This window comes from Alexandromys fortis, unplaced genomic scaffold (genome assembly GCF_014885135.2).
Source record: "Alexandromys fortis isolate MF-2015 unplaced genomic scaffold, M_Fortis_MF-2015_v1.1 scaffold_87, whole genome shotgun sequence".
Classification (NCBI taxonomy): Eukaryota; Metazoa; Chordata; class Mammalia; order Rodentia; family Cricetidae; genus Alexandromys; species Alexandromys fortis.
The window spans coordinates 5,194,132-5,206,965 of record NW_026067971.1 but is presented as its reverse complement, the minus strand read 5'-3'; the positions used below and the strand labels follow the sequence as shown (position 1 = coordinate 5,206,965).

General features: G+C 42.1%; 1 pseudogene; it reads left to right on the top strand.

Moving 5' to 3' along the window:
- LOC126509730 (guanylate-binding protein 6-like) overlaps nt 1-8,832 on the top strand; it is a 17,861-nt pseudogene extending 9,029 nt beyond the window's left edge.
- Nucleotides 8,833-12,834: the final 4,002 nt, after the last annotated feature.

Below are 12,834 nucleotides of genomic sequence, written 5' to 3'. Positions count from 1 at the left end.
TGGGGACTCTGGTGACGACCTACGTGGATGCCATCAACAGTGGAGCTGTGCCCTGTCTGGACGATGCGGTGACAACTCTGGCCCAGCGTGAGAACTCAGCAGCTGTGCAGAAGGCAGCTGAGCACTACAGTGAGCAGATGGGCCAGCGACTGAGGCTCCCCACAGACACGCTCCAGGAGCTGCTGGGTGTGCACACAGCCTGTGAGAAGGAAGCCATTGCTGTCTTCATGGAGCACTCCTTCAAGGACGAAAACCAGCAATTCCAGAAGAAGCTGTTGGTAAGTGTCATTAACTGTCACACCTGTGTCCGTTCAAGGCTGTAGTGTTGCTGTGCCTTCGTTGACCACGGGTGCTTATCTTATTCAAAGATGAGCACTCTGTATTTTCATACTGAATGTAGTTGCAAAAGTCCATAAATCCTTCCCAAACCTCAGGTACCTTTAATCCAGAAATCCTTCTAATTGTTGGAAAACCAGGATAGACTTGCGCTTTGGGTGGATTCTGTCAACATCTCTGTGGATTGCAATCCTGTCGAAACAGCCACAGCTCATCTCTGAACCTGTTTTCTGTACAAATTTTCTGTATAAATCATTTCATTTGTAGGAATCAAAGTTTCTTATACCAGAATTACATTGCTGGTATCTCCTAGTATCCCTTGTTATGTCATCACCATTATTATAGACCCACAGGATGTAAAGGCAGCAAGGAATCAAGAGATTGATGGATGTTGCCGTCCTTTCACTGAAAGTCTTAGTGACGAGGACAGTCCAGTTACCCATTGCTTTGTACAGGTTTAAGGTTCTGAATTAAGTCACACTGAGATCATCTACTGATTCTGAGTCTTACTAAACTGGAATGCTTTCTCATGAGAATGACCATCCTTTTCACGAGTCTTTAGAACTATGTCTTCTTTATTCCTTCCATCTCATTTTGACTCTGTTTATTTCCCTTGCAGGAATCAATAGTGATCAAGAGGGCAGATTTCCTGCTGAAGAATGAAGAGGCATCAGAGAAATACTGCCAGGAAAAACTGAATTGTCTTGCAAAAGCACTGACAGAGATTATTTCAGCGGGGACATTCTCCATTGCTGGAGGACACAGGCTCTACATGGAAATGAGGGAGAAGATTGAGCAAGATTATTGGCAGGTGCCCAGGAAAGGGGTGAAGGTGAGGAGCAGGGAGCATGGGAGCTCAGAGAAATAGGAAATAGGAGAGATAGAATAGCAAATTAACCCACACCCTGGTGTTTGGATGCCAAGTGCTGGAAATTTACAAGGTGCATAAACTTAGTTCTCAAGATGGATCCATGTGGTATAGGAAGTCCTTCTGTATATGTGTTGCTTTTATTGGTTAATGAATAAAGAAGCTGCTTGGGCCTATGAGAGGGCAGACTAGAGCAAGGCAGGAATTCCAAGCAGAGATAGAGGAGAAAAGAAGGTGGAGTCAGGGAGAGGCCATGAAGCTGTCAAAAGAGACAGACACCCCAGAACCTTACCAGTAAACCATAAGCCTCGTGGTAAAATACAAAATAAGAGAAATGGGTTAATTTAAGATGTAAGAATTAGTTAATAAGAAGGCTGACTTAATAGCCAAGCGGTGTTGTAATTAATATTGTTTCTGTGTGATTATTTGGGTCTGAGCAACTGGGATACAAATGAGCAGTCTCTGCCTACATCCATGAGAGCATCAACTAAATAAGTTATTGCATTCTGAGTGATAATTTCATGATTCTGTCAGAATGGTCTACCTATGGATGTCTTAGTTAGGGTTTCTATTGCTGTGAAGAGACACTGTGACCACATCAACTCTTATAAAGAAAGCATTTAATTCTGGTGGCAGCTTAGAGTTTCAGAGGTTCATTCTATTTTCATCATGGCAGGAAGCATGGCAGCTGGGAGTATGGCAGGATGTGGGCAGACATGGAATTGAGAGTTCTATGTCTCTGGAAGGGAACTGAATACTGGGTGGCATATTGAACATATATGAGACATCAAAGCCCACCTCCACAGTGACACACTTCCTCCAAAAAGAGCACACCCACTTCAACAAGGTCACAACTCTTAATAGTGACACTCCCTTTGGGGACCATTTTCTTTCAAACCACCCCAATGGGGTAGTAATAAATGTAAGAATATAGCTAACTGTAGTAAGGAGGCCACTTGTTGGTTCCTGGCAACTTAGCCCCGAAATGATCACACAGAAACTGTATTAATTAAATCACTGCTTGGCCCATTAGCTCTAGCTTTTTATTGGCTAACTCTTACATATTAATTTAACCCACTTCTATTAATCTGTGTATCACCACATGGTTGTGGCTTACTGGCTAAAGTTCTGTCCAGTCTGTGGGGCTACATGACTTCTCTCTAACTCTTCTTTCTCCCGTCATTCCGTTTAGTATTCCCTGCCTCGCTCTGTTCCTCTGTATCTCTACCATAGACCCAAAGCAGTTCTTTTATTCATTAATGGTAATCACAGCATATAGAGGGGAATCCTACATCACCTCCCCTTTTCTGTTCAAATAAAAAAGAAGGTTTTAACTTTAATATAGTAAAATTACATATCAGAAAACAGGCATCAAGCAAGAATTACAGTTATAATATTTATATCTAGTTTATCTTTTATCATATCTAAGGAAAACTATAACTATCTATTCTTCAACTCCATCAAAGACTCCAGAAGGATATAATATTACCTAAGTAAACAGGAAGTGTATTGTAAGCAACTTCCAAAACTCTAGAATTGACAGAGACATCTTGCTGCCTGGAAAGTCACCCAAAGTTTTTTTGTACCATGGAAGCATCCATCTTCAGCCTACGTGCCCATAGTATCCAGCTGACTTTTTCTCAGGAAGCAGGAGATTTCAAAGACAGTTCCACCCATATTGACAGTTTATCAGTCCCTTTCTTCTGTGTCCTGCAGAATGTCTGGCAGACTCTTTCATGAAGCAGGAACCATGAAGGACTATCTCACCGTTAACAGNTCATTTTTCTGTGGGTCCTATAAGTCTAGTCAAGCAGTTCAGGCAAGAGCAGTTTCTTGCCCAAATGACTAAACAAACTCCATTTGGAACCTCTTTAATGACCATCTTCCTCTTGAAGTAGATTGGTACTGCCAGGAGCAGATGTGTCTCATTGTCATGAAAAGTCCTAAATTCTTAAAAACACTTTAAATGCCATATTCTGAAGGTCTCTGAAAGATTTGAAGAATACCTATCTAACTGAAATATATCTCTATATATCTAGAAAACCTAACTAACACGACTGCAAGCTTGACTATTATAGATGATTCCCTGTTAACTTATATTTCTTAATTATACATAACATCTTTAAATGAACTGCATAATCACAATACCTTAATTAAGAGCAGGAATATATATATATATATCATAACAAAATTAACCTTAAATTTGTATTAATAAACCAAGATACCTGCCAATGCAAAGTATCCATCTCTATAGCATATTCCCCTTTAAATATAAATAAACATTGATAAACAATATTTGGGAATATGGAAGTAGTTCTCTCCAGACTTCTACCTGCTGTCTATTGGGTGAAGTACTTTTTTGAGGGGTGTTCAAGGCAAACTTTCAAGAGGTCTTGGTCCATCAAACCACATTAGTCTGGAATAATTCCATAGGTTCTCATCCTCTGTGGAAACAAAGGAAAAACCTCTTTTCCAAAGCAACATAACCTTAGACTCAAATTCTGAAGTCAAGATACCTTTAAAGTATATATGTTGGTTATTTAGCTCCTTCACAGTCAAAAAATTGAAAGAAAACACAATAATATACATAATCCATACTCTGTGAATTTTCCATCTTTACATGGTTTATTTTTGTTTTACTCTTTTTAATCTATTTCTTTTTTCTAACTCTCTGTACTCTTTTTCTTCTCTCTCCCAAGCCTACGTACATTTATCCAACACTGTGACTCATTTAGAGGTCTTTTTTTTAAAAACATCTGGATTTGTCTTTATTGCATATCTGTAATTATTTTCTGATAAGAAGTGCTTCTTAAAATGCTAAGCACTTCTTAAGAATCTAAGCTGCGCCATTGTTAAGATATATACGGTACTTCCTGCTTGTTGCACACTGCCCAGTATGGTGGAACTGCTCACCACAGCCTCCTCTGAGAACCATGCACAATGCCCCTTCTGTAGGCACACAGCCAGTCCATGCTGCCTCCAAGCAAGCCATAGCATGTTGCTCACAAACCCCATTCAACTGCTCAGTCTCCTGAAAGAGCCAGGGGTGGCAGCACAACCCAGAAAGCTGGCATTTCAAAATAGTATGGCTTTTTTTTTCTTTTGCTACTGCTGAATCAGGAAAACCTCTCTTAAAGGAGCTGTGGCAAGTTACCAGCTGAAAAAAAATGTGGCTAAACTTTGGTTTTTTTTTTTTCATGTCTAGAATTTCTTTTCAAGCTCTCTCAGGTTTTAAGTGTATTTTAGTTGGCCATGTTGGTAACAAGCAGTGTTTTAAATAATATGGATTCTGTATGATTATTTTGGCTCTGGGTGGCCAGGAACTAACAACGGGTCTCCCTCCAACAGCTAACATATTACTCAGTTGTTGTCGCCATGACACCATGGTGAGTCCTTTTCAGTCCTTTCTTTAGTTATCTACAATGCTTTGAGTGATGCCCCCTACTACTGTGAGAGTTTACACATCTGTACCATGAAACCCAGGCAGGTGGAGGGACTTGACCATGAATACAGCCAGCAAGAGCAGAAGGAAGTGAAGCCCACACAATTATGTAGCATCTAACATGGGGATACCATATTTGAAAGCATCATAGGTTCCAGTGAGCACATGTGCATGTGATGTGAACCAGCCGGATCTGGGAGCAGGAGGTAGCAGGTGGCCCTAGAAGGTATGATTGGGAAAGCCATGGAGCAGGAAGTACCTAGTGCCACCATTGCATTTTGTCAGTGAGGCACAGTGGAGACTGTGTTAACTCACACAAGTTCTCTCCCAGGTTCTACCAAGGTCTTTGTTCCTTCTTGGTCTTGCAGGCAAGTGAAGTCTTCCAGAGATTTCTGCAGTCACAGGCCACCATCGAGAGTTCCATCCTGCAGGCAGATACAGCCCTCACTGCTGGCGACAAGGCCATTGCAGGTATAGGAGCATGTCTCTTGGCTTTCAGGAGGGGTTAGGCTTCCACATGGTTTCCTGATAAAAGTCGTAGTTAGCCCATCCCCTTGTTAGCAGCTCTCTACCCTTCTGTGGATGCTCACTCCTAGAGCAACAGGAAGTCAGTCTGTGTTTCAGCCAGGTGGGCAGGGTCTCCTTCATCCCCTCCAGAAACACTCTGTCCATTGTGTGGGACCAGTGTGGAGTCTGTGGTTTCCTTTCAGGTCTGAATTGCTCTCTGGGTTCTGGAATGTAGACATTTTACCTGACCCACCACTTTCTTCCCTCCCTGAATGTTCCTGGGACAGAGGAGCGGGCCCAGAGGGAGGCAGCAGAGAAGGAACAAGACCTGCTTAGACAGAAGCAGGAGGAACAGCAGCAACTGATGGAGGCTCAAGAAAGAGGTCACAAGGAAAACCTCGAACAACTGAGAACGAAGCTGGTGCAGGAGAGAGAGCAGCTCATCAAAGACCAGAAGAAGATGCTGGAGAAGCAGCTGCAGGTGTGACTCCCCATCCCCCTGGTGCCTGTGCTCTTGGATCCTCAGGCAGGAGGGAAGATGGGAGAAAATGTCATTGCTATGAGTTATTGATGGGATTCATAGAAAGACTCTGCTCTCTCTTTCCATGTCTTTGATTTTTGTTCTATATTTAGATTCTAGGAAATGTAGGTATTTATGGATGCTGCTGGACACTGCAGAATGTTGATAGCATTTGGGCTTTTGAGTTAGAGATTATATGACCACATGAGGATTCACTAACATACTTTAAGCAGGTGCAGGTAATAAGAGAGGCAGTCGACTTGCCTTGAGGCCTAGGTTGTCTGGACCACAGACGCTCAGGATGTTTTATGTTGACATAAAGTGTCCAAAATCTCCAAGGAAGAGTGTAGCAAATGATAGCTTCTGAACTTGGCTGCTGCTGTCTCTAGGGTAGGTAGCCTCCTTGAGTTGGCACAGGGAATTCGAATGATTCTCTTATTGTCCATCTGCAAGTTAGAGGATGTATTCCTTAATCAGCTGGTAAGCTGCCATCAAGTCTGTCTTGCTAAACCAGTTGACTGAGAACTGCCTATGTGAGCTTGGTAGCAAAACCATAATGGTGGCCCAGTATTGGTCATTCAAACCATGCTACCTCCAACACATGGGTCCAACTCTGATGATGTTGTTTGTGCTAAATTATTTTGGTAACTGAGAAATCATTTCTAAGAGTAACCTAAAGACAGTTTGACAAAGATCTTAAACAAAGTATACCTTTGGAATTTAAAAATATTTGTTTCTGTCTCTACTTTGACTTTTTTTAGGCCCAAAAGGCATTGCTTGCTGAAGGATATAAGAAGAAATCTGAGGAAATGAACGCAGAAATAAATAATTTGAAAAGTAAGATTGAGACTATAAAGAAAGAGAACACCTCGTTTTTGGAGCAAACCCTGAACGCCTTTGCGACAGTTCTCTGTGCTCCTATTGTCCTGGCTGTAGAGGTTGTAAAAGGCATTGCTGCACTCTTTTGAGACTCGCTCCTCTGAGAACACGAGATGGTGAATCTGTGCTTTGTCCCATTTTCAAGGCACACGTTCATTTTCATTCAGCAAAGTTTTAAACATGAAAGTGTTACTCAGTTTAGGACATCAACGCCTGGCCTATGTTTGCCCATACAAATTCATGTATGTTTTGCTAGATGATGTTTGCAACATCATATGGAGGAGATCCTCTGAGTTATTGCTTGCCACAGTGACACATTTAAAAAGACTTAAATGCCATCGACTGATACTGACAATACAAGCTTACATACGTGCCCACGGTTGAATACTTCTTAGTCAGGAAACACAACCTCAGTGGGGCCTCTTTTGTTCTAATGGTCAGTTGAGCATAGAGATACTTTATCAAATAAGCGTGTCCAAACACCATGCCAATCTTCCATGTCAGCACACAAGTGTATAAATGCAATGGGTTCTGAAAGATAGTCATCAGTGACGGGGAGGAAGGCATAGTGACTGCCAAGGATGATGACTGTGAAGCAGGATGTACACAAGCAGAGATATTTCAAAGAGGAATGAGGAGAAGTATTTGGGATGAGATAAAGCAAAACAGACCTCATGTTTCAGGAATCTTTCTGTAGTAAATACTCAGACACCAGTGAGAGTGGAAGAGAGATGGCACCCACGGACCAATGCCCATAAAGACCACAGGATAAATGACTTTTTCTAATATGGAAACCATGCGTAGAGAAGAAAGTGATGGCAGAGTCTGAGATATCTCTCTTTCTTCCCTGCAGGGGGATGTTCAATGAAGTAGCCATGGAAACCACTTTTGTCATCTCTTTGGCATATTTTCTGAGTAGCCATGAACCAATTTGTTGCCACCTTCATCATATGCAGACACATAACCATATTAAGCTTAAAAAAGCACACTTTTAAGGAGATTGGAATTTATTCATTTAATAAATATATACTTCCTTTGACCATGTGTGCCACTGTAGAGGACACTGGGAAGGTACTGAGGATCACATGGCTACACCATGGTTACAGTTCCTGTACTCAGAGGCATAAAACAGGTTACAGTAGCAAAATGCATACATAAAATTCCTTAAGAGCATCGTGAAAGAGTCCAGGGTCCACCAGCAGGGCAGAAAGACAGCTAGATGTGGATTAGTCAGTGGGCCTTCACTGGGGAAGGGATGATTCAGACACAGTGTCAGTAAATGCATAGCTAGTCAGGAAATGCAGAACGCATGCTCCATGTAAGAAAAGAGAACGTATGTTTCCCTATCCCGCACTGCTCCAGGGATTGACCTAACATGGGCAATGGAGGAATGAAGGCAACAAACAGACACAGTAAAGCTGAGATCAGGTGGGCTGGGCTCCATGAGGGAGAAGCCACAACACTCAGGGAGCTCAGCGTGTTTATTACAAACAGTAGAAGAGGGAAGCGTGGTTTTGCACACAGCCGGACACAGAGGCAGGGTTTTGCATAAAACTGAACATGGAGGGAGGTTTAGGTAATCTAGTTTGGAGCTCTCTCTATAGGGGAGTGATCTTCCACGGTAAATATCCAGAGAGGCAGGGGACAGAGTCACAGTGGGCATTTTCTGCGTGCACAATCAACATTAGCTCTCAGACCAGAGGAAAGCATTTCTTATGGGTGAAGCTTTGATCCTTAACATGGTTGACTCACGCCAACAATACACACACACTCAGGGCTTTCTCCACTCCCTACAGCATGTAGCATTTACATTCTCTTAGTTTATGTTTATTTGTTTATTGTCCTCCACAAACACAGAGGACTGAGAGAAACTTGTGGGGGCTGGTTCTTTCCTGCCACTGTGTGGGTTCTGGGGATAGAACTCAGGTTGTTGGGCTTGGTGGCACTCACTTTTACCAATTTCTCCATGTGTCACTTTGGTTTGGAGGAAAGTTTGAGAGTTTTTTTTACTGCTGAAAGCTCAAGTGTTGAAGGAGAGATAAAGTGAGACAACAAGATGGACTTGCAGGAGCCAGGCTAAGTAGGATCTTGTAGACACAATAAGAATTGTATCCTACCCACAACAAGAAGCAAAACCTTTGTGTAGGAAAATGACTTATGTTAACCTGTTTTTTTTTTTTTTTTGTAATTCTAACTGCATGCAGAATGAATTAAAAATGTCTCAGAGAGTTTCCTGGCTATGCTATCTCTTCTCCAGATGTCTGTTTTGTGAATCTGAAGTTGTTCCTGCCTGAAGGCTGTCTTGTGAGTTTGTTTTGTCCCTGTGTCTGTCTCTGTGTGTGCTCGCCTGTCTCTGTGACTGTTGTATTAGCTCTGTGTGTCTGTGTGGTTGTGCGTGTATGTCCCTAACAAAGAGTTTGCTGTCTTTATTGAACAGCATAGAAAACATAAGATGGGAAGAAATGGAATACTTTATAGAAAGCGATCAAGCCACTGGGTCCAAATGACTCAGCTAACAAATGCTGTAGGAATTCCTATAGCCAGTAGCCTTTAGTTACTTGCTCACTTAGGCATGGCCTCTTATACTATAAATGCTGATGTAAAGCACGCAGTCTCGCTCTCTTCCAGCTGCAGGATTCAGTTGCTGTTCCCCGTTTGAGTGGAGGACTGTGATCTGTGAGTCTATTCCTAAATAATACTATTATACTCAAGTCTGAGCTAGTGTGGGATTTCTTTTTAGCATCCTTCTTCATCTGGCACCCACATGGATCTGAACTCCATACCTACTGGGTGGACCAGCTTAAAGACCTAACCGGTCCACAGCCCAGAAAGTCTCCCACCCCCACCTGCTTGACTTGCTTTTACCTACTAAGCTTTTTTTTTTCATAAAAAATCATAAAACTACAGAAATTATTGAATCCTCTCCTCTGTTTTTTTTTTATTAAAGATTTCTGTCGGCCTCCCCTTTCCCTCCCCCTCCCCCGATCAAGTCCCCCTCCCTCGTCAGCCCAAAAAGCAATCCAAACTGCCTAGGCTCCCACAAAACCAGTACGTGCAGTAGGATCAAAAACCCATTGCCATTGTTCTTGGGGTCTCAGTAGTTCTCATTGTCTGCTATGTTCAGCGAGACCGGTTTTAACCCAGGCTTTTTCAGACCCAGGCCAGCTGGCCTTGGTGAGTTCCCGATAGAACATCCCCATTGTCTCAGTGTGTGGGTGCACCCCTCGCGGTCCTGAGTTCCTTGCTCGTGCTCTCTCCTTGTGCTCCTGATTTGGACCTTGAGATTTCAGTCCGGTGCTCCAATGTGGGTCTCTGTCTCTGTCTCCTTTCATCGCCTGATGAAGGTTAATATTCAGGAGGATGGCTATATGTTTTTCTTTGGGTTCTCCTTCTTATTTAGCTTCTCTAAGAACCCGAATTATAGGCTCAATGTCCTTTATTTATGGCTAGAAACCAAATATGAGTGAGTACATCCCATGTTCCTCTTTTTGGGTCTGGCTTACCTCACTCAGGATAAGGTTTTCTATTTCCATCCATTTGCCTGCAAACTTCAAGAAGTCCTTGTTTTTTACTGCTGAGTAGTACTCTAATTATGTATAGAATCATATGGCCTTCAAACAGTGACAATTGGACTTTTGTCCTCACTTACTTGTATTTCCCTTATTTCTCATTATAATGGGTCTTTCTTTGGACTGCAAACTCCTGAATTATGACACAGAGACATTTTTTTAATTTCAAAAGCTTGACCTTAGTTTAGGCAACTAGCCTGAAAACTTAAATTAACTAGTTTATATTAATCTATGTTCTGCCATGTGGATTGTTACCTTTCCTCAATACTGTATACCCTCTGTGTCTGTTTGGCGAATCTCCTGCACCTCCAATTCTTTCTCAGAGTTCCTGTCTCTGCCCGGCAGTCCCAACTATCCCATCTTGACTAGTTATTAGTCATTAAACTCTTTATTAAACCAATCAAATGGTGTCCTAAGGTAAGGAAGGGACATCTTCATACAGTGTACAAAAAGATTATCCTGACATCTTGCACATTATTACTCTAAGTAAGACTTTGATCACTATTCTGAGCAAAAGTGGAGAGAGTAGGCCTCCTTGTTGGATATCTGATTTTGGTAGAAATATGGATGTGTATACAGGTGCCTGTCTTCTGTTTTTGTTTGGAAGTCAATGTTGACTGTTCTCCACCTCTCTTCCCCATAGGCTTGAGTCTCTTTCAGAACTCAGAGCTTGCTGTTCCAGGTAGACTGGCTGACCAGGGTATAGAACATGCCACCATCTTTGGCTTGTACATGACTTCTCAGAGCTTTCTGCTTCAGGTATACTTTAAATGGAAAATCCAATTAAAAATATATTCTTCCATTGGAGTTAAAGGCCTTAATCCCTTTCTATTTTCTCAGTTAGCCTTTAAAGAATATTGTGGCCGACATAGCTGTCAGGAAAAACACAGGCAATGTTAACACTGTGTACAGGTGATTTGTTTGTATAAGTAGCTTTTTATAATTGGTTATAACATTTACTTCATTATATAATTCATATTTATATGAGTTATATACTTTGTGATATGTGGATTTCTATAAATTCCATCTTGATCTTAATAAAATTTTTAACAGGAAAGTCCAATCATTTGTGGATTGTGAAAAGATGGTCATCTTGAGTGACCACACGATGGCGGTGTGTGCAAGTGCTTCCTCTTTGGTACTGGCCTGTGATACTGCTGTTTTCTAATCTCTCTTTAGAGTGGACAGGCTACATCTAGAAAATGCTGGCAAAATATCTGCTCAAAATCTGTGTTTCCAAATTTCACCTTTGCCTACCTCACCCAAGTTAGCTGAAGTCCCATACCACACACTAACGTCTAGCTTTCTTGTTGCTTTAAAGGGTCCTGCAGACCAGGGCAGGTGTCTTATGTCCAATTCTGTCACCATATAAACCTTCTGCTTCTCTTCGTGTTTTGAACAGCTCTATGTTATTGAGAGTTTGATTATGAGTTGTGCAGATGTGGGAGTGGATAGCTCAGGTACCCAGCAAGAATTCACATGGATAAAATCAAATAGGAGGAAGAAATATTCTCTCTCTCTCTCTCTCTCTCTCTCTCTCTCTCTCTCTCTCTCTCTCTCTCAATAATTTTGCTTTAAGGAAAGAAAGGTTTTGTACATTATTCCTTAAATAGCCACAAACATAGAGCCCTGTATTTGAATTAATGGGTAACCTGCAAGATAATGATTCCTGGGATAGTGACAACTCTCTACATATTATAGCATCACATAAACAGATACCAAGGGTAGAAAGGAAGGTGAGTCTGCTCCAAAAATACAATGTTGTAGGCAGGAGTTACCCCCGTTTATTTTCCTGTGATACACGGACTCGCTAGCTGTGTATCTGCAAGGTAGCTTAGAGGGCTGTTTCACCTTTTGTAGGAAGAGTTTGCACAGGTGAGGAGAGGACTCATGGAGAAGCAGAGGGACAGGGATGTTCTCCCTACACAGTGTGATGTCCCGGGGCTTCCCCAACTCCACCTGCCTCCTCCTACTATGCACTCAGCTCATTTTTTACTCCACAAACCCACACTAAATAGCTTTCTCCTCTGACAACTAGCAACATTTCTGTCTAAATGGGCAGAGTCTGTGTCCTGGGGAAGCTGGAGAATTAAGACAAAGGGCAACAGCGAACATTTCCATACACTGCAGTTAAGGGTATTTATTTTGGCTTTACCTCTTCTCTTCTCTTCTCTTCTCTTCTCTTCTCTTCTCTTCTCTTCTCTTCTCTCTCTCTCTCTCTCTCTCTCTCTCTCTCTGCCTCTCTCTCTTTCTCTGTTTCTCTTTCTTTCTTTTTCTTTTTTGTCAAAATGTGCTTATTATTGTGTGTGCACAGGCCAGGACACCCATGTGGAGGTGAGAGGCAAGTTTGTGGAGTCAGTTCTGTTGTTAGCTTTTTCAATTTTTGCTGCCTCTTAAGCCACAGCTAACCAAGTCAGCATCTCTCATCTCTGTAGCTACCAGCAGAGGTTAGGGCACAACTGCAGCCTAAGGAAATTACGTTCCCTCAGGCACCGACTCTTTCAAAGTTATAAAAGGAACTTATCTAAATCTCTGTCTCTCTAAAGAACTCAAGATTCAAAGGTTGAAGTGAAATCCTGCTTCCCTAGGAAGCTGAAGAGCTAGCAGCTCACCTAGCTTACCTCCTGGCATCCCCCAAGAAGTTCTCTGCTTCTCCTTGGCCCTCCTTATAAACCCTTCCCCACCTGGCTCCTCCCTGCAACTTCTGGCCAGC